The sequence below is a fragment of the Capsicum annuum genome, chromosome 6 (genome assembly GCF_002878395.1).
Source record: "Capsicum annuum cultivar UCD-10X-F1 chromosome 6, UCD10Xv1.1, whole genome shotgun sequence".
Lineage (NCBI taxonomy): Eukaryota > Viridiplantae > Streptophyta > Magnoliopsida > Solanales > Solanaceae > Capsicum > Capsicum annuum.
This window is the reverse complement of record NC_061116.1, coordinates 191,413,175-191,433,509: the sequence shown is the minus strand read 5'-3', so window position 1 is coordinate 191,433,509 and position 20,335 is coordinate 191,413,175.

Below are 20,335 nucleotides of genomic sequence, written 5' to 3'. Positions count from 1 at the left end.
CAAAAGTGATAGCCGGACTGATTTTAACAAATCAAAGATTCCAGAATCACCCGGGAGTAATGGTGTATTTAGATTAGAAAATTAGTATTGTTAATTTTCTTGTTAAATATCTATTGTATGTGACACCAAAATATATGACAATGGATATTAATGAAAATACTGAACAATCTGTTATTTGTGTTGGCATATAAGATTCTACATACAAATGACGTATTCTTATGTAATTGTTTTTAGTGTATGAAACTAGTATAGTACATAATACAATATCCATGAATTGTTTGATAAATTACATTGAAATCAATTTATATACTCATTTCATACTTAAATAATACTTTTTTTTTTGAGTTCTCAATGTATTAAGTTGATGTTAAAATTAGTATCGATGAAGTTTCACATATATCACATTTGTATTGAATGAGTTGTATGAATGTGACAATCGATAAGAAAAATTATGTTTTATTTTACATAACCTTTGTAGTGTATGTAATGGATATTACATGAAAAACTATCACCGTAAATGTTAAAAATAAATTAATTGATAATTGTTTAACGTCAAATAAGTTTTCGTTGAAATAAAAAAATAATCAGTATTAACCATGATTGATATTGGTGTTTGACGAGTTTTCTTAACTTACTTTAATATTGTCAAGAAAACTTGTCAAAATATTTTGTTTTTGATCTGATGATTACCAATGGTACCTTTGTTGAAAAGTAAAACTTCAGCAAATTACTTCTGGCTTTAGAAGATAAAAGTGGGTTAGTATCATTTTTAACCGAACATGTTTTCGTATTAATATGAAAAGATTGCAACTCAACCTATTTTTATTCAATTCATTTTTTAACCCGTTTATTTGTCATCACTATGCTAACTTAAGGTCTAAGTAGAGAATCAACATAATAAAGTAGACGAATTTTACGATAGGATGTAAGTAAAATCATTAAGAAAGCAATTTTATTTAGCAGAAACATACAAATGATATTCTCAACATACTATATATGACTGTCTATTTCATTTTAGGTAAAAATGTCTGATTGAAAATTAAGTTTAAAGCATAAAGCAAAGATTTTCAAACATATATATAAGCAACATATAGAAAATATATGCAAATTAAAGTACGTTAATTGTAATTTTGAATGAGCAATGGTAAGAGTTTCACGTGTATTTTCAATTTTTTTGCTCGTAGTAAAAGAACGAACTTTTATATTAATGAGCCTCAACAAATCATCACCTCATTAGTGGCCGTTTGAACATGAGAATTTTTTTTTTCAAAAGTTCTTTTTTATTTTATGTTAAATATAACTTTAAATTGGTGTTTGATCATGAGAATTTCAAATATAATTTAAAAATAAAAATAAGTAAAAAAATTTTAATTGTTTTCACTTTTTTAACTTTTATCTCTGTCACAAAAATTCAAAACAACCTCAATTTATATTTATGATCAAACACAATTTCAATTTAAATTTTAAAAATAATTAGTAATTTTTGTAGCTCAACACCTATTAATATTAACAATAAAACGCGAACGCAGTGTTAAATAATTTCAAAAAAAGTAAAGCTATTTGTGATAGATTAAAAAGGAAAATGGCTCACAGGACACAATACTAATTATCAGCATGAAGACGGTTGTTTTTTGACTTATATATATAAAAAATAAGTAAAAAATATTAAAGTTAAGTTAAGTTAAGTTAATTATTAAAGTTAATAAAAAGTAAAATATCAATTCTTAACTTTAAAAAAATATGTTTACCATATATGACTCCTTAAATTATGAACAACTTTAATACTTAATTATTAAAATAAAAAAAAATACATTGATACCAATAATATAACTAGCCATAATTATCCAAAGTTTTAATTAAGAGTGATAAATATTAAATGCTAAAAATAAGGAAATAATATAAATAACAAATATTAGATAATTGATTTTCGAATATTTAATTAAAATATATTTTTCAAAAAAGTTGCTATAACTTGTATTATTTTTTTAGTCTAGTAATTACTGAAAAAATTTTCTATAACTTGTAATTAACAATCTAATAAATCTATTTAGGATAATTTTCACATTCATAAATAACATACTTAAATTCATATTTTCCATTTGGGCTTTAAAGGCCTTAAATGTATTGGGCCTGACAACTTAAGTCACTGTGGACTTACTTGAGAGTCAAAATTAATTAGTAAATAAATAAAATAAAGTAACGATGACAAATATGTCCTTCATCCTCGAGGAATAAGACTCTTTATGCATGCTAGAGAGCAGTGACAGAGCCAAGATTTTTATTGAAGGGGTTTAACAGTAAATATACGAACTAGCCGAAAGGGATTTAACATCTAATATATATATATATATATATATAATATTATTAACCATGTAAAAGTAATATAAAAATAGTATAATTTTTCATCGAAGGAGGTTCGTCTAAATCTCCCGAATAAAAGGTGGCTCTGTCTCTGCCAGAGAGATTTGTTTTTGTATTCCCCTGAGCCATATGGAGCAAAGGGTTTGGACCCTCTTTTAATGAAAAATTACATTGTATATCTACGTTCATATATATCGTAAATGTCGAATTTTCTTGAATTTTTTTATATATTTATTTCTTTATATTTTTAACTCTCTTAATCAAAATCAAGTCACAAATATTTTTGAGACGAATAACTTTGGTGTATTCCATGGAAAGCCCAAAGATGGTTCACCCGGGCTCAATTATTTAAATAACGAGTTTGTATTGGTAAATACAAGAAATAGGAGTGTCGCAGGGTATGACGCACTATTTGAAATTTCAGTACAATAATTTTGGTATTCAATTTTTTAAAAATACTATACCATATCAAATTGATTCTGTGTGGTTCAATATTTTGAATTTCGAGTTTGGTGTTTTGCGGTATGGTAATCAGTTATCATAATTTACTCAATTTTGACAATATATACTTGTATAATAGATTATTATGACTTTGACACTTACAAAAATGCCTCAGTTATATCATACTAACAGATTACACATATCGAAATATATACTAAAAAGAAAGAACAAACTACTCCTCTTGTTAATCAATTACATAAAAAAGGAATTTCAACAAGATAGAGTAATCAAAGTTTCAACGTCTAAACATTTAGGTTCATACTACTATTTGGTTGTATACCTGTTAATATATTAGTAATATATACAAATGTACTTATTTAATTGTATACTTTGGTATGATATCATATATTTTTAATTGTATACAATATACAGACTATATCATATCAAATACCATAATAACAAAATTACGATATTAAATTTTTTGATTTGATAAAATAATTCGGTATATACCATATCATGTATATCCAGAATAGCGACGAATAAATAAAAAGAAGTTAGAGTAAGAGAAAGAGAAAGATCACCAGGAAGTTGAAGGAAACAATTCTTTGAATAGAGAAAAGACAAATGAGTTTTTTTACGCTTATGAGTTCATTCCTGAATAAATTACTTAATGATTGTAAATTAATATTCGATCAAGAAAGCCACTTATTTTTTTTACTTATATATGATTTCCGAACTTTTGACTTAAGCAAGTCATTGTTAAAATTAATTTACTAAAATAGTACTGTTTTTGAAAATTAAAAATAAATATATCTTTGCATAATGTATTAAGAATTATTTTATTCATAAAATTAATTGGGAAAAATAGATAATGAACATAATATAGACAATATTACAAGCAGTACTTTCTATCAAATTTAGTCTCAATTAAGCAGGTAGCATGATAACACTTAACTCTGATACCAATTAATTTTTTTCTCATGTGTGCAAGAATTCAAGAACCTATTCTCTTGTTCAGTTGGATAGCCCAAAGGATAGCCTATAAAATCCTTTGAAGGTTGGTTGACAAGCTGCATTGAACAACGTTTGAGAAAGTTAGTTGTTCAATTGTTGGACCACTGCTTGAATGTGCATCAAGACGTTGACCAAAAACAAACATAGCGACCCTCCATGTATCATTTAAGCCTTTCGAAGAAAGTGTTCTGGAAGCCTTCTGAAGGCCTTTTACAATGCCACTGCTTCAAAGAAAGTGTTCCTCCCTCATTGACGAGCTCACAAAAGACCAAGGACTCTATCCTAACTTTAAAGACGGCAACGACAAACTTGAATCCCGAATCAACAAGCTGGAGGCAAGCTTGAAAATTATTGGGATTCACATTCTACAGCAAGCATCTGATTTTCTCCAAGATATTTGAAAGCATGCTAAGGCAAGAAAACACAATCAATTATATCTATATTGCTAAGGAAGTAATGATACTCAATCTGTCTTTTAATCTTGTTTGTGGTTCCTATCAGGCCAATAACAGTGGACCTAATTGGAACCAATAACAAAAAGGCATGGGATGCAATTTAAAATTCAGATATTGCCGCCTTAGCTTAGATTGCTTATTTTAAATGCAGCTGTTCTTGGGCCAAGTTTTCTTTACTTATGGTACATCATTTCAACCCTCGGTGCCCGTAAAACTATTTTTTTGTTGTCTGCTATTTTTTATGTAGGTGATCATTCCGACCACGCTACCTAGTCGCAGTTCCCCAACAAACTACCCAGTTGCACTAATTTTCTTTGAGAGAGACAACATTTGAATTTTCAGTATTGGATACACTTTCATATTTGCACTTGATTCAGATTTCTCGTGTTCTAATTCAACTTCATCGGCTAGATTTGCTAGAAGTTCCTTGCAACCCTATGTTTTCCTTTTTAATTAGCTCTTAGATGATATAGTCTTTCATCAACTCCCCTTTCCGTCGCAACTATTCTCTTAGGGATCCTCCTGACGTATAATCATCTTCTCGAACAACCTTTCCATATAAATTTAGGCGAGGGAAATTTCTATTGGTATTCCGTTCTTGTCTGATGCAGTGCGATGCTTCGAAGGCCTTCTCAGAGTCCAATGTACACTTAAAGTTAAGTCCAATCGTTATTGGATCTCTACAATGACACCAAATATTGATTCCTTTTCAAAACTTGACACGTATAAACATGAGCAACAATCGTCATTAATTCATAATAGGGTATCAACACCATTTTTATGGGCCCTTCGTCCTTATTAATTCGAACCTATCAAACTAAACTGTACAATGCAAGATCTTTTTTGAATGATCAATGCCTGATCGGTTAAAAACTGCATTCACAAAATCATTGTACTTTATGTGTGCTGTCCCGATGACCTTATCAATAATACATTACTCCCACACATGAAAGTGGATCCATCCATCTGCACACACCTTATTCTTTCTAGCCTATCTATGGCTTGATTTGAATAAACAGATGACTAACCTGTTGCAACAGATGCCACATCTATTAAAATTATCAAAAAAATTATAGACATCTGTTACGACAGATGATCAATCTGTTGCAACATATAATTATTTGTTGGAAATATCAAACAGATATATCCATCTATTGCAACAGATTGTCAATATGCTGTAAATTATCAAGCAGATATAATATATTTTGCAACAGATTACCCATTTATTAGATTTATTTTAAAACAATTTTCTTTTCTTTTCGAAATAAAATAAAAGATAAAATGTTGTATTTAGATCAGTTTTCTTAATTCACATATTCGAAAAGTCACCAGTTTTATTTAATTAAGGGATGTATTTATACATAACTCCACTTCTAGATACGGCTGATCCGAATTTGGACAAGGTGATTTTGCGCGACTCCTTGCGGGAACTTGAAAGACAGATTCATGAACTCCGATGGGAGTTGGGCGATATGAGAGCAAGGCTGAGGAGGGACCTGCTGCTGCCGGATGACGATGGGACAGTTGACAATAATGATAATAATAATAATTAGGTTATGTTTTTTCTTTTAACTTATGTCTTTTCTTTTATTATATCGGATCTACCCAAGGGTATTTTTTTATTGTATATATTTGTATGTAATGAATTCAAAAATCTATGTTTGGTCGACTTTGAATTTATAATTCTTATTTAATATTTAATTTTCATTCTGTCTCTTCCTTATTCTCAACATGTCGATTGTTGAAGGTAGGGATTGAGCTTTTATGGCAACGAATGAACCATATGTTGCAACAGATGGTTAATCGGTTGAGACAGATGGTTAATCTGTTGTGATAAATGGATCATATATTACAACAGACGGTTATTAATTAAAAAAAAGGGTTATTATTGTTATTGAGGGTGAAAAGTCATGACTTTTCGATTATTTAATATTAAAAATCTTTCATAAATAAATAATAAGGAAATAAATGATAAACACAATTTATTACCGTAAAAGAACTGTTATTTAATTTAATAACTGATCGTGACTTTTCACTATTTTTATTTTTAAATTTGCTTTTTAAAATTATTTATTTATTATATAATAAAAAAGTCACAACATTGGATTAACTAAGGTATATGATGATTGTTAAAAAAAGGTGAATAGTCGTGACTTTTTGTAAAAACTTACCAGCTTGATTTAATTAAGTCATTTCTTTTCACAAAAAAAAAATAAGGAAATAAATGATAAACACAATTTATAACCGTAAAAAATGGTTATTTAATTTGAATAATTGATGTTAATATAAAATAGGCGACAATTAGTGACTTTTCGCCATTTTTATTTTTAAATCTGTTTTTTAAAATTTATATAATAAAAGAGCCACCAAATTTGTATTAATGATATGATGATTATTAAAAAAGATAGATTATTTGTTTCAACAGATGGGTTATCTGATGCAATAGGTTGTCGATTTGTTGCAACAGATGGTATATCTATTATCGCGGATGGGTTATCTGATGCAACAGATGGTATATCTATTGTCGCAGATATGTTATCTGATGAAACAAATATTGAATCTGTTGCCACAACTTAATAAAAACGGTTACTGAAAAGAACTAATTAATAATAATAAGCTGAAAAGTCATGACTTATCACAATAATCAAAAAGTCAGTCAGCAGCTTCATTTAATTAAGTCATAACTTTTAAAGTAATAAAAAAGTCACCAGTTTGTATGTAATTAATAAATGGAGGTGAACAATCGCCCCTTTTTGCCTAACTCATTATAAATAGGTGTCTCTCCTTACTCGTCCATTCCACTAAATTTATTTCTTGCATCTTGTCTTTCATATTACACCTTCAACCACTTTCTCTTTCCTGACTCAGGTAAATTTTTTTCTTATTTTTTGTGTAAATATACCCAATTGGAAGTTACGTTGTATTACATTTGAATTTTTTTCTACTTTTGTTATAACATTTTGTAACGCCCCGAGAGTACACTCTGGGCGTCACACGGGACTTACAGTCCCGAGGGACCACACGCTAACCCATGAGTTGGTACCTGTCATGAGCACTGAAAAATAATGTCATAATTGTGGAAAACATCTGATATTGCCCTAAGGTTTTATCACTGAATCAATACTGAAATATGAATCTATAGAAAAACTGTCTGAATTTGATTAAATACTGATAAGCTGACAGATTAACTAAAAATCTAAATACTGGATAACTGACTCTAATGTATGAAAAACGTCTAAAACTGACTGACTCAATATGAGTTGACGGGACAGGCCCCCCCAACTAACTCTACTAACTACTAAAATAGAGATATGAAGTAAAATAATCTGTCCTCAAATGATGAGGACTCACCACTGCTACTGTACTACTGATAGCCTGAGGAGTGAGGTCTAAGCACGGTTTAGGAACTGAGCGTCAGCACCTATGATATAATACATCATAGCGCAAAAGAAAGGTATGCGATCAGTACTTTGAATATACAGATATGCTAAATGAGGTAGGCTGATATGCATGATTTTATGAACAGAACTAATAATTAACTGAATATGCATGACAGTCTGTAAATATTAAAGATACGTGAAAATCTGTAGACACTGGGGATGCATGACCAAGCATATAACATGCATCGAGTAAAATCTGTAAACTGAAATACTGAAAAATACTGATATCTGTATGCTTTGGTAAAACAACCCTAAGATTGCATAACTGAATTAGGACTGTAACTGAGACTACATCTGAGACTGTTGGAGGTATTATCTAACCGACATTCCCAAATTTAAGCTAATCGGGGTCCAACCTATAATCCAGTTGGAAGGGTGTTAAGACCATTCTACGGGTACTAACAATAGATGTGTGGATCCATTAAACTGATATAATATCCAAAGGACTAAGAGTGTCAAGCCTGAACTGACGGGTGACCTGTGCGAGGTAGTCAAGCCTAATTTGACGGGTGACTACTCATATCGTATGCTAGCAATGTAGTTCTGGAGTATAGGGGATACTACTAACGACTCTGCCTATCTGGCAGGAAAGCCGTCATCCCTACACTCGCTCGGTGTTAAATCCTACTCCCAACTAAAAGACACTGAGATACAAAACTATTCTGAGTTGAATAACTGATATCTGACTATTTTGATAATGCTCTTAATATAATCTGAAGACTATTTTGTAATGTACTGAGACTAGACTAAATAAACAGCTATGGTTTTTGAGTATTCAATACCCCCAGGACTCAAAACAACAATACTGAAAATACACTAAGGCTTGAAGGCCAAAACAAGAAGGCTCTTATTAAATAAATCACTTTTGTAGGCATTTTATCAAACACTTGTACTTCATAGTTTAGTCAATTCATGGGAATAGTATAAAACTTAAAATAATAGCATGACCTCAATATTTATAACGCTAAATCATGATCTAATTCAAAGAATGACAATATTAAAACATGAGGGATTTGATAACAACAATAATTCCATTAAAGTATGGCATAAAATCAATATTCATGGAAGTTTAAGGAGATTCATAGTTTCAAATCATAATTTAATGTCATAAATCTTGAAAAGATGGTAGATTTATAATTAAAATGGATACTTGGACTCCATGGATGAAAGGAATCCATGGATGAACATCTAACATACCTGGGATGATGAATTTGGAAGGATTGATGGAGAGTTCTTGAGATTTGACCTTGATTCTTGAGAGCTAGGGTTTCTTGTTCTTGAAAGAGGGGATTTTTAATTTGAGAGAAAGTGAATAATGATGAGTATTTAGGTCAATTAGGGGTTAAATTTCGTGTTTAGTACGAGTTTAGGACTTAGATAAAAGACCTAAATACCCTTAAAAAATTTTAAAAACACGAGCTGACAAATGAAATTCAGATTTTTGGCCTTGGCATGACCCGACCTCAAATTTGAGATCCTTTTTCCTCATATGTGCATACGATTTCTGTCAGCTCTGGGCAGCCCGAAGCCTTTCTCTGATCAACTGAACCTTCTCTAATGCATCAAACACAAGTCAGGCCCTACTATTGTAGCCTCACATACTTCAAACCAACCAATTGGAGATCTACATCTCCTACCATAGAGAGCCTCAAACGGAGCCATACGAATACCGGAATGATAGCTATTATTGTATGCGAATTCAATCAAAGGCAAATGGTCATCCCAAATACCTTTGAAATCAATAATGCATGGTCTCAGCATATCCTCAAGAGTCTGAATAGTCCATTCTGCTTGACCGCCTGTCTGAGGGTGGAAGGTTGTACTGAGGTGGACTTAGGTACCAAGACCTTTTTGGAATGCTTTCTAAAAGTGATAGGTAAATTGAGTACCTCTATCTGAGATGATAGATAAGGGAATACCGTACAACCTAACCAACTCTCTGAGATAGAGATTGGCATAGTCCTCGGCCGAGTAAGAGGTATGGACTGGCAAGAAATGAGATGATTTAGCCATCTTATATATGATAAACCAAATTGAGTCATGCTGATGATGGTTACGAGGAAAACCTGTCACAAAGTCCATGTTCACTTTCTCCCATTTCCATATGGGAATACTGAACTCCTGTATGGGCCTACTAGGCTTCTAGTGCTCAATCTTAACTTGCTGGCATGTAGAGAACTTAGCTATAAAATTTGCAATATCTCTCTTCATCCCACTCCACCAATAGATCTCCCGTAAATTGTGGCACATCTTAGTGGCCCCTGGATGAATAGAGTAACGCGCACTATGCTCTTCTGCAAGAATTCGTTGCCTCAACTCATCTACACCAGGCATATACATTCTACCCTAACAACGCAAAACACTATCTCCCCCTTAGGAGAAAACCTCTACTTTCTGATCTCTGATTGATTCTTTCAACTTAACTAGACTGGGATCTCTATCCTACTTTTCCTTCACCTCAGAAACTAGAGATGACTCTGAGCTACTCTGCACCCATACACTATCTTCTGCTGAATTGAGTAAACGGACACCTAGTCGGGAAAGCTGATGGACTTCCTGAGATAACTTCTTTTTACCATCCTCAACATGAGCTACACTACCCATATACATTCTACTGAGAGTATCAGCCACTACATTGGCCTTTCTCGGATGATACATAACACTCATATCAAAATCTTTCAATAACTCTAATCACCTTCTCTGACGTAAATTCAAATATTTTTGAGAGAACACATACTGAAGGATTTTGTGATCTGCGAACACGTCTACATGCACCCCATATAAGTAATGCCTCCAAATCTTTAAGGCAAATACTACCGTTGATAGCTCAAGATGATGAGTTAGATAATTCAGCAAGATCATGAGTTGGATAATTCTTCTCATGAGGCTTAGTTGTCTGGAGCCATAGGCTATGACCTTACCTCTCTGTATGCAGACACAATCCAAACTACTCTGAATGCATCATAGGACACCACAAAACCATCTGAACCATCTGGTAGAGTAAGAACTGGGGTTGAGGTGAGTTGAGTCTTCAACTCCTGAAAACTCTTCTCACATGAATCTGACCACTAAAACTTAACTTTCTTCTGAGTCAATCTGGACATGGGGGATGCAATAAAAGAACCTTCAAAAAACCAATGGTAATATCCAGATAAACCCAAGAAATTTTTGATATCTGATGGAGAGATGGGTTTAGGCCAGTTTCTCACCACTTCGATCTTTTGAGGATCAACTCTAAGGCCATCACCAGAAATAATATGGCCAAGAAATACTAATGATCTTAGCCAAAATTCACACTTACTGAATTTAGCAAATAACTGATTGTCTCTAAGAGTTTGCAACACTATTCTGAGATGGTCTGCACGATCATTTTTGCTATACGAATAAACAAGAATGTCATCAATGAAGACTATGACGAATATGTCTAAGTACTGCTTGAACACTCGATTCATCAAGTCCATGAAGGCTGCTGGGGCATTTGTAAGACCAAAGGATATGACTAGAAATTCGAAGTGACCATATAGAGTTCAGAAAATTGTTTTCGAGATATCATATTCTCTAACTCTAAGCTGATGATAGCCTGATCTGAGGTCTATCTTGGAAAAGTAACTAGCACTTTAAAGTTGATCGAACAAATCATTGATTATAGGAAGTGGAAATTTATTCTTGACTGTGACCTTGTTTAACTGACAGTAGTCAATAACATTTTGAGAGAACTGTCTTTCTTATGCATGTATAGAATAGATGCGCCCCACGGGGAGACGCTGGATCTAATGAATCCCTTATCTAGGATATCCTTTAACTGTTCTTTCAGTTCTTTGAGTTCAACTAGAGCCATTCTATATGGCAGAATAGATATAGGCTGAGTATCTGGGAGAAGGTCTATTCTGAAGTCGATTTCTCTTTAGAGAGAAACACTGGGAAGATCTTCAGGAAATATATCTGAGAATTCATTTACTACTGGAACTTACTCAAGAGTTGGAGTTTCTGAGTTAGAGTCTTTGACTCGTATAAGATGGTAGACACACCCCTTGGATATCATTTTTCTGGCTCTAAGGTATGAAATCAACTGACCCCTAAGAGCTGTAGTACTACCCCTCCATTCAAGGACTAGTTTATTTGGGAACTAAAAATGAACTATTCTATTTCTACAAACAATTGAGGCATAGCATGAGTGGAGCCAATCCATGTCGAGAATGACATCAAAATCCATCATCTCTAACTCCACGAGATCTACTGAGGTGAATTTCTGAGATATTATGACTGGGCAGTTCCTGTATACCTGTATGGCTGTAATGGAAATGCCTACTATGGTAGACACTGAAAAGGGCTCTGCTAGAGTTTCGAGACTGACTCCAAAATTGACGGCTATTTATGGATTTATAAAATAAAGAGAAGCTCCAGTGTCTAGTAAAGCATAAACATGTAAGTGAAAGAACTGCAACGTTCAAAAACTACGTCAGGAGAATTTTCTTGATCTTGGAGGGATTGAATAGCATATAATCTATTTGGACGCTTACCACTGGTAGCACTAGAAGCGGCACCTTACTGAGTTGGGCGACCAAATGGAACTGACGACTGATGGGACTAGCCCTATTGGCGTGCATCCCTACCTTTCTAAGCAACTACCCAATATTCCTAAATCCGATGGCATAGCTTGCCATACCCGAAGAACACATCACTACCCGTTCTACACTCACCCTGATGGTGTCTGCTACACTTCTGACATAAAGGATTGGTACGAGCACTACTAACAATGACTTGGGACTTATAGCCTGGTGCCTTATCCCTATTATTGTTTCTGAATTTGGGTACTGGGGCACTGGCTGAAGAAGGTACTGGGGCTGAAGACCTCTGATGAAACTGAGGACGAGTACCACCTTCGGACTTTGGCTGATTGAAATTAAAACTACCCATCCTATCTCTCTTGTTTCCTCTCTTCCTCTCCTTAATATTTTGCTCCTCTATATATTGAGCATGGACCATCAGCCTAGACAAATCCATCTCACTAATCAGCATTGTGGTCCTACACTCCTTGACCAAACTATCAGACACGCCAAACATAAACTTACTCATCTTGGACCTACTGTCAGCTACCACATGAGAAGCATATCTAGCAAACTAAGTAAATTTGAGAGAGTACTCCCTCACACTCATATTGCCTTGCCTCAAATTAATAAATTCTAACACTTTGTCCTCCCAAACTCTAATAGAAAGAATCTATCCAAGAAAGCCATGAGAAACTCTTTCCATTCTATAGGCCCTGCATCAATACCTCTATTAACTTTCCACTGCTTAAACCAAGTATAGGCTACTTCCTGTAATTGATATATAGCCAACTCAGCATTTTGACTAGACTTTACCCTTATAGCATCCGTGACCTTCTGAACCATATCTAAGAATTTCTGCGGATCCTCTTCAGACTTGGATCTCGTGAAAAAAGGAGGATTCATCCGGGTGAAATCCCGAATTCTAGTTGCAATAGTATTGGCCATTATGTTAATTAAAACAGCAATTGGTCATTCATTCTTTGCTACTACGAAGTTTGCTAGAGTAATGAAAGTATCCCTGAATTATGCATGGGAGACATGCTCATCTAGAGGATCTGCCTAGACGGGCTAAGGGGTTGGTTGAGTTTTGGTTCTTCTTCCGTTCTTCTTGAGAGGCATGTTTTGTAAACAGAAGGAGGAAACGGATTAGACTTAGAGTTTAACTTGAGCTCATGTTCAATCGCATGACACAAATACTGAAAGAAGGAAAAGTTTTTCCTAAACTCATTGTAACCTCTCATCCTTAAGTGTGGCGCGCTACACACCCATGCACAAGACTCTACTCGACGCGGCTTTCAGACTTCCTAGGATACTTTAAAACCCTACTCTCTGATACAAAGTTTGTAATGACCCGAGACTACTTCCTAATCGTTATACGGTGCTTACGGTCTCGGGAGACCACAAGCTAACCCATGAGTTGGTACCTGCTATGAGCACTGAATAATATAATCTTGAATGTGGAAGAATAATTGAAATTCTAAAAGGTTTTAATGATGAAATAACTACTGAGTTATGAATCTGATAAAAATACTGAAATCTGAATAGTCTGAATAACTAACTGTAGTGTCTGAAAAGCCTCTAAATTAGATACTGTGAGTTGATGGGACAGGCCCCAACTAACTCTACTAACTAATAAGATAAAGACATGAAGTAATATAATCTGTCCTCAGATGATGAGGACTTACCACTGCTACTGTACTGCTGATAAATCTGAGAATCTAGGTGTGATCTGAGAGTTGAGCATCAGCACCTATGAAATAAGACATCATAGCACAAAATAAAAGGTATTCGATCAGTACTTTGAATGTACTAGTATGTTAAATGAGGTAGGTTGATATGCATGGTCTTATGTATAGGAATGAATTAATTAACTGGACATACATGTAAATCATGGAGTGCTGAATAAAGAGCATGGAATCTGTAGATACTGAAAATGTAGGAAAATCTGTAAATACTGTGGATGCATGACCAAGCATATAACATGAACTAAGTAAAATCTATACACTGATATACTAAGATAGCTGAAATCTGTATGCTTTAGTCAGACAACGCTAATATTGAATAACTGAGCAGGGACTGTAACTGAGACTATATCTGAGACTGTAGGAGGTATCATCGAACCGACATTCCCAAATTTGAGCTAATTGGGTTCCAACCTGTAACCCCAGTTGAAAGGATGTTAAAACCGTGCCACTAGTACTAACAATGGCTGTGTGGATCTATTAAACTGATATAATGTCCAAAGTACTAAGGGTGTCAAGCCTGAACTGACTGGTGACCCTGCGAGATAGTCAAGCCTAATCAGATGGGTGACTACTCATATCCTACACTGGCTACGTAGTTCTGGAGTATAGGGACTGCTACTAACGACTCTTCCTATCTGACAGGGAAGCCGACATCCCTACACTCGCTCGATGCTAAATCCTACTCCCAACTGAAAGACACTGAGATACTAGACTATTCTGAGTTGAATAACTGATATCTGACTATTTTGATAATGCTCATAATATAATCTGAAGACTATTCTGTAGTGTACTGAGACTAGACTAAATAAACAGCTATGGTTTTCGGGTATTCAATAGCCCCAGGACTCAAAACAACAATACTGAAAAGATACTATGGCTTGAAGGCCAAAACATGAAGGCTCTTATTAAATAAATCACTTTTGTAGGCATTTTATCAAACACTTGTACTTCATAGTTTAGTCAATTTATGGGAATAGTATAAAACTTGAAATAATAGCATGACCTCAACATTTATAACACTAAATCATGATTTAGTTCGAAGAATAACAATACTAAAACATGAGGGATTTGATAACAACAATAATTCCATTAAAGTATGGTATAAAATCAATATTCATGGAAGTTCATGGAGATTAATAGTTTTAAATCACAATTTAATATCATAAATCTTGAAAAGATGGTAGATTTGTAATTAAAATGGATACTTGAACTCCATGGATGAAAGGAATCCATGGATGAACATCTAACATACCTAGGATGATGAATTTGAAAGGATTGATGGAGAGTTCTTGAGATTTAACCTTGATTCTTGAGAGTTAGGGTTTCTTGTTTTTGAAAGAGAGAATTTTTAATTTGAGAGAAAGTGAATAATGATAAGTATTTAGGTCAATTAGGGGTTAAATTTCGTGTTTAGGGCGAGTTTAGAACTTAGGAAAAAGACCCAATACCCTTAAACGAATTTAAAAACACAAGCTGGAAACTGAAATTCCGATTTTGGGCCTTGGCGTGACACGCCACTATCGCACCAAACCATTGGAAAAGGGACAACTGGGACCTGGACAAATGCCGTGATGCACCACCATCGCGGTAAGCTTGTGGATGCCATTTTGGCCATCTCCACGACGTGCCATAATTGTAGAGGCCCACTAGAAATTGACAAACGGAAATTGGCCTGCTTCGTGACGCGCCATTAGTGCGGAGTCACACTGAAAATCAACAAATGTCAAATTGACCTATGGAGCGACGCGCCAGGATCACGAGCCCTTACTAGATTTTTTCAAATCGGAGATTTTCCTGCTCCGCGACGCGCTAGAGGCTAAAATAATTGGGTTTTGCGACTGAAACTTAAAATTGTCATAACTTCTTACTCGATTATCGAATTTGGGAGAATTTTATATCATTGGAAAGATAATTAAATTTTCTAAGCAATGACAAGCTCTAAATTGAAAAATAATGAGTGTTTTAAAAATTTCATACACGAATACTCATGCACTGGACTTAGATGTGCTAGGGAATTATGGGGTGTTTCACTAAAAGAGCCTATTTATAACCTATTACAACATAAAGTGTCCAAAATGCCCTTAATGAGGGTAGGATATCCATGGAGTGTAATTTTGACATGTGAAATCACTAAAACACCCTTAATGAATGCGCTCTTTAATGCTCCAAGGTCTTGGCTCTTCAAGCAGCCCCCAAGCCACTTTCCACACACGATTTTGCTTTATGGAATGCTCAAAATGGCCTCTCCATGCATGCTCTCTTCCCCTCAAGGTGACCACCATCGGGATTCTTCATGAGTTGGCCTTGTATGATGTCATCGAAGGCTACGATGACCATTTGGCTCGTATCTCAGCCCAAGCCTCACAGGCCAAAGAATTTGATGGGCTAGGACAGGTTGGCCCTTCACTTTAAAAGGTTTTAAAATGTATGGCTCAACCCTAGTAGGGTCGTGGGTTGGGGCGGACTAGCCCTTTATTTTTATTGATTTATTTGTTAGATAGTCTTTTTCAATCTATATTTGAACTAATAGGTATGATAATTCATTCGCACTTCTAACATATTGTTATATAAAGTACATAACTCTATGTTGATTTATAATATTTTTCACACCAATACATTATCAAGCACATTTGAATTCATTGATTAAATTATCTTAATTAACATCAACATTCATCTAAATTCATATGCAAATTTAATAAGTTAAACAACATCAAAAAGTTATTTATCAAGTATTAATAAAATTTAAAATTCATTTCAAAATATTATCACTTTGAATTTGGGTAATGTTATGCAATTAATTTTGAGTAATTGCAACAAGTGTTTGAATATTTCATGATGGATACAATTTTTATAATTTTTATTAGAAATTTAAGTATTAGACATTTAATGCTAAATGAGTAAAATATTGTGTAGGATGCTAGGTAAAATTTATTGAGTAATCACTATTTATATTTTTAATTATTTTTACTTACAATTTTCTTTTAAATTTAAGTTTAAATTGAATAACAATAACAAATGAAACATCTATACTTGATGATTAAGATTTAACACTTAATAAGTTAAATATTATGTACGATATTAAACTTATTCAATAACTACTATTCTTAACTATCATTTTCTTCACAATATTCATATATTTTTAATTTAAATTAAATAATATGTTGGCCCACAGACTGACCCAGTCTAGCCTCAGTCAAGCCTCAAGGGCCAACAGGTTGACTTGGGCTAGGCTTATAAGCCCAAGTTTTAAATGAGCTCAAAAATAGTAACCCAAACCCACCCTAATAATGGGCTGGATTGGGCCGGCCTCATGGGCCAAGCACAATTTGACGGCTCTAGGCGGTAGTATTATGTTAGAGCTTCACTACTATTTTAATTTTAAATTATTTAATATTTTAATTTAATGGGCAGGTTGACTTTTTATATAATATTAATACGTATAATAATTTTAAGAAATTAAAAGTATATTGTAACTTTTGGTTTAAACCGAAAACGGATTTACATAAATTCAACAACCGAACACCGAACTGAAATACCAAACTTTTTTTAAAAAATCAAAGCCTAACCGAAATATCAAAAAATCAAAACCGAAATACCAAATTAATTCAGTTCGGTTCGATTAGGTAATTCGGTATTTATGTCTGCTCCTATTTATTGGTCATTTTTCATATTGCCCAATTCGGACCCTTTATTCAGCTTTTTTTAAAAAAAATTATTTTTTGCTATTTTTTTGGGGCAATTATTATTTTTAATACAAGAATAAAAAAAAAAAAGAAAAAAACAACCTTAAATTATCACAATATTATTTTTTTTATGTATGTGCATATATTTAAATTTTTTTATTAAAATTTGGCTTTAGGTTATTAATTTTATTGAAAAACCCCTGTTTGTTTCTATCATAACAAGTATATGATATCATTAAAAATTTTAATTAATCCTTATTTTAAACTAACTTATTATCTCTTTAGTATTAATTTTTTAAAATTAAAATCTTAGTTATTGATGATAAAACTTTAATTTTAGTTGATCGTAACTTTGATATTAATTTGTCTTTCTTTTCTTTAACTTGAAAATATTTTTTTCAGAATTATCAACATAGAATTTCAAAGTTAAATAACATGCTACTGTATAAGTAAGACATTGACTTGGTGATACTTATTGATGTTCAAAAACAACAAGGAACCAAAAAGATCATCATCACAAACTGAGCAGAAATGACCAAGTGTGGTGAAGGCTCGCCATGGAAACTTGTTTTGTGTTAGTTTTTGTACTCCTCTATTGGCATATTTTTTAGTTGTATTTTGAGAGTTTTAGACCATCCAGACGTAATCCGCTAGAATCTTTTACTCTTTGTATATTTTATTGCTTTAGAGAGATAACCCACATTATATTTATTTGTTGTGTGGCTTAGACTATATTGTTCTTGGCGAGGTGACACGTAAAGTTATGGGAAAAAAGTTCTTTGGTATAATTATTGACTTTATAAAGAAAAATACTGTAACTTTTAATTTAAACAGTAAAACATATATAGTAGGTTCTTACGTGGAAGCTTTAGCTCGTGTAATGCAATCTAGCAAAATGATGGACATCTTTTGGTATACTTATCCCAACAATGAGACATATGATAGTATTCAGATTACTTAGTACATCATTTCACAATTTTGAGATCAATGGTTGTGTGGCCACACCAAAAATGCATATTGTGACATCACGTCTTATGTATATATTATATTATCTTTGTTAACATAAGACAGAGCTTTTCTTTCATCAAATAGAGAAAAGAAGTATTGGATAATTTTTATGCAAAAATTCAAATTTAGTTATATGGTTAATCAAGTTCGCAAATTAACTACTATTAACATTATTATATACAACTACACAATTTCAAACTAATCGAATTATAATCCTTGCTGAAGAACTTAATTAGTATTCTTTTAAATTTGAACTTGACAACTCAATCAACTTTGTGATTTCCTCATTCAGTTTTATCATCCAGTTTTCTATAGTTTCAGTACTTGTTGCATTTATTATTCTATCTTCATTGAATTGTGTATTTGTCATGATGAACTAGCCATTAGATACCAATGAATAAATGAATAAAAGAAGTTAGAGCAAGCAAAAGGGAGATGTTGTAGGTATCCAGAAGGTTTTCTTACTATCTTTGAAACACCATCTCCGAAGCCATTTGGTAGGCAATTTGAAGAAAAGAAATTACAATTTTTTTCAAGATAAAGAAGTTTATGTAGTTAAGATCAAGCATAATTGTATAGTTTTGCTTGGATTATAGAGCAACATGATCGCATTAAATGTAAATCATAAGGATTGTAAGGAAGAAGAAGGCACTCCTTAACAACAACTAGGAGTGTGGTATGGTACAGTATTTGAGGTTTTAGTACAAAAGTTGTATTCAATTTTTAAAAATACTATATCATTATCATATCAAATTAATTCGTTATTTTGAATTTTGATTTTGATGTTTTGCGGTAAGGTAAATCGGTTACCATAGTTTACTCAATTTTAACAATGTATACTTGTATAATAGAGTATTCTGACTTTGAGACTTAAAAAATGCATCAATTATATTATACTAACACATTACACATCTCAAAATATATATTAAAAAGAAAGCACAAACAACTCTTCTTGTTAATCAATTACATAACAAAGACATTTTATCAAGATAGAGTATTCAAAGTTTCAATGTCTAAACATTTAGGTTCATACTAATACTAAGTTGTATGTCTGTTAATATTTTAGTAATATATATAAATTATTTACTTAGCTGTAAACTTCAGTATGGTATTTGGTATGATTATCTTTTTGGTGAAAAAGCATGGCATTCAAAAGCTAACTGATAGCATTATAAGAAGTAGTAGTAGGTTTGGGGGGCTCATGTTAGTTTGAGTAGTGGCATAATTAAAGTTAATTACATTAGAAGTTGCAACTTTCCTAGGGAAAGTAAGTCTTAATTTGTCTGCTACTAAGACTTCAGCTGCACACAAAAGAGGAAGTGTCAAAATTTGCAATTGATCAAAAGAAGCATCATCAGTCCCCGACCTAGCCAGAACATCAACGACCATATTCTGCTCCCTGCATGTGTGCTTCAAAATTGGGTTCCCAAGGTTTGTATTAAGTACCTGCACTCCAAAATTATATTACAATAGACAAGATGGTTGGTAGATATTATATTGAGGACAGAAGATGAGTCACAATTAATTTCAAGGGGAATCAACTGTCTAGTTGTTGCTATTCTAAGGCCTTCAAGGATGGAGAGGAGTTCAACATGTCGTGCATTAACATACGGAATGTTTTTAACATATCCAAGGATC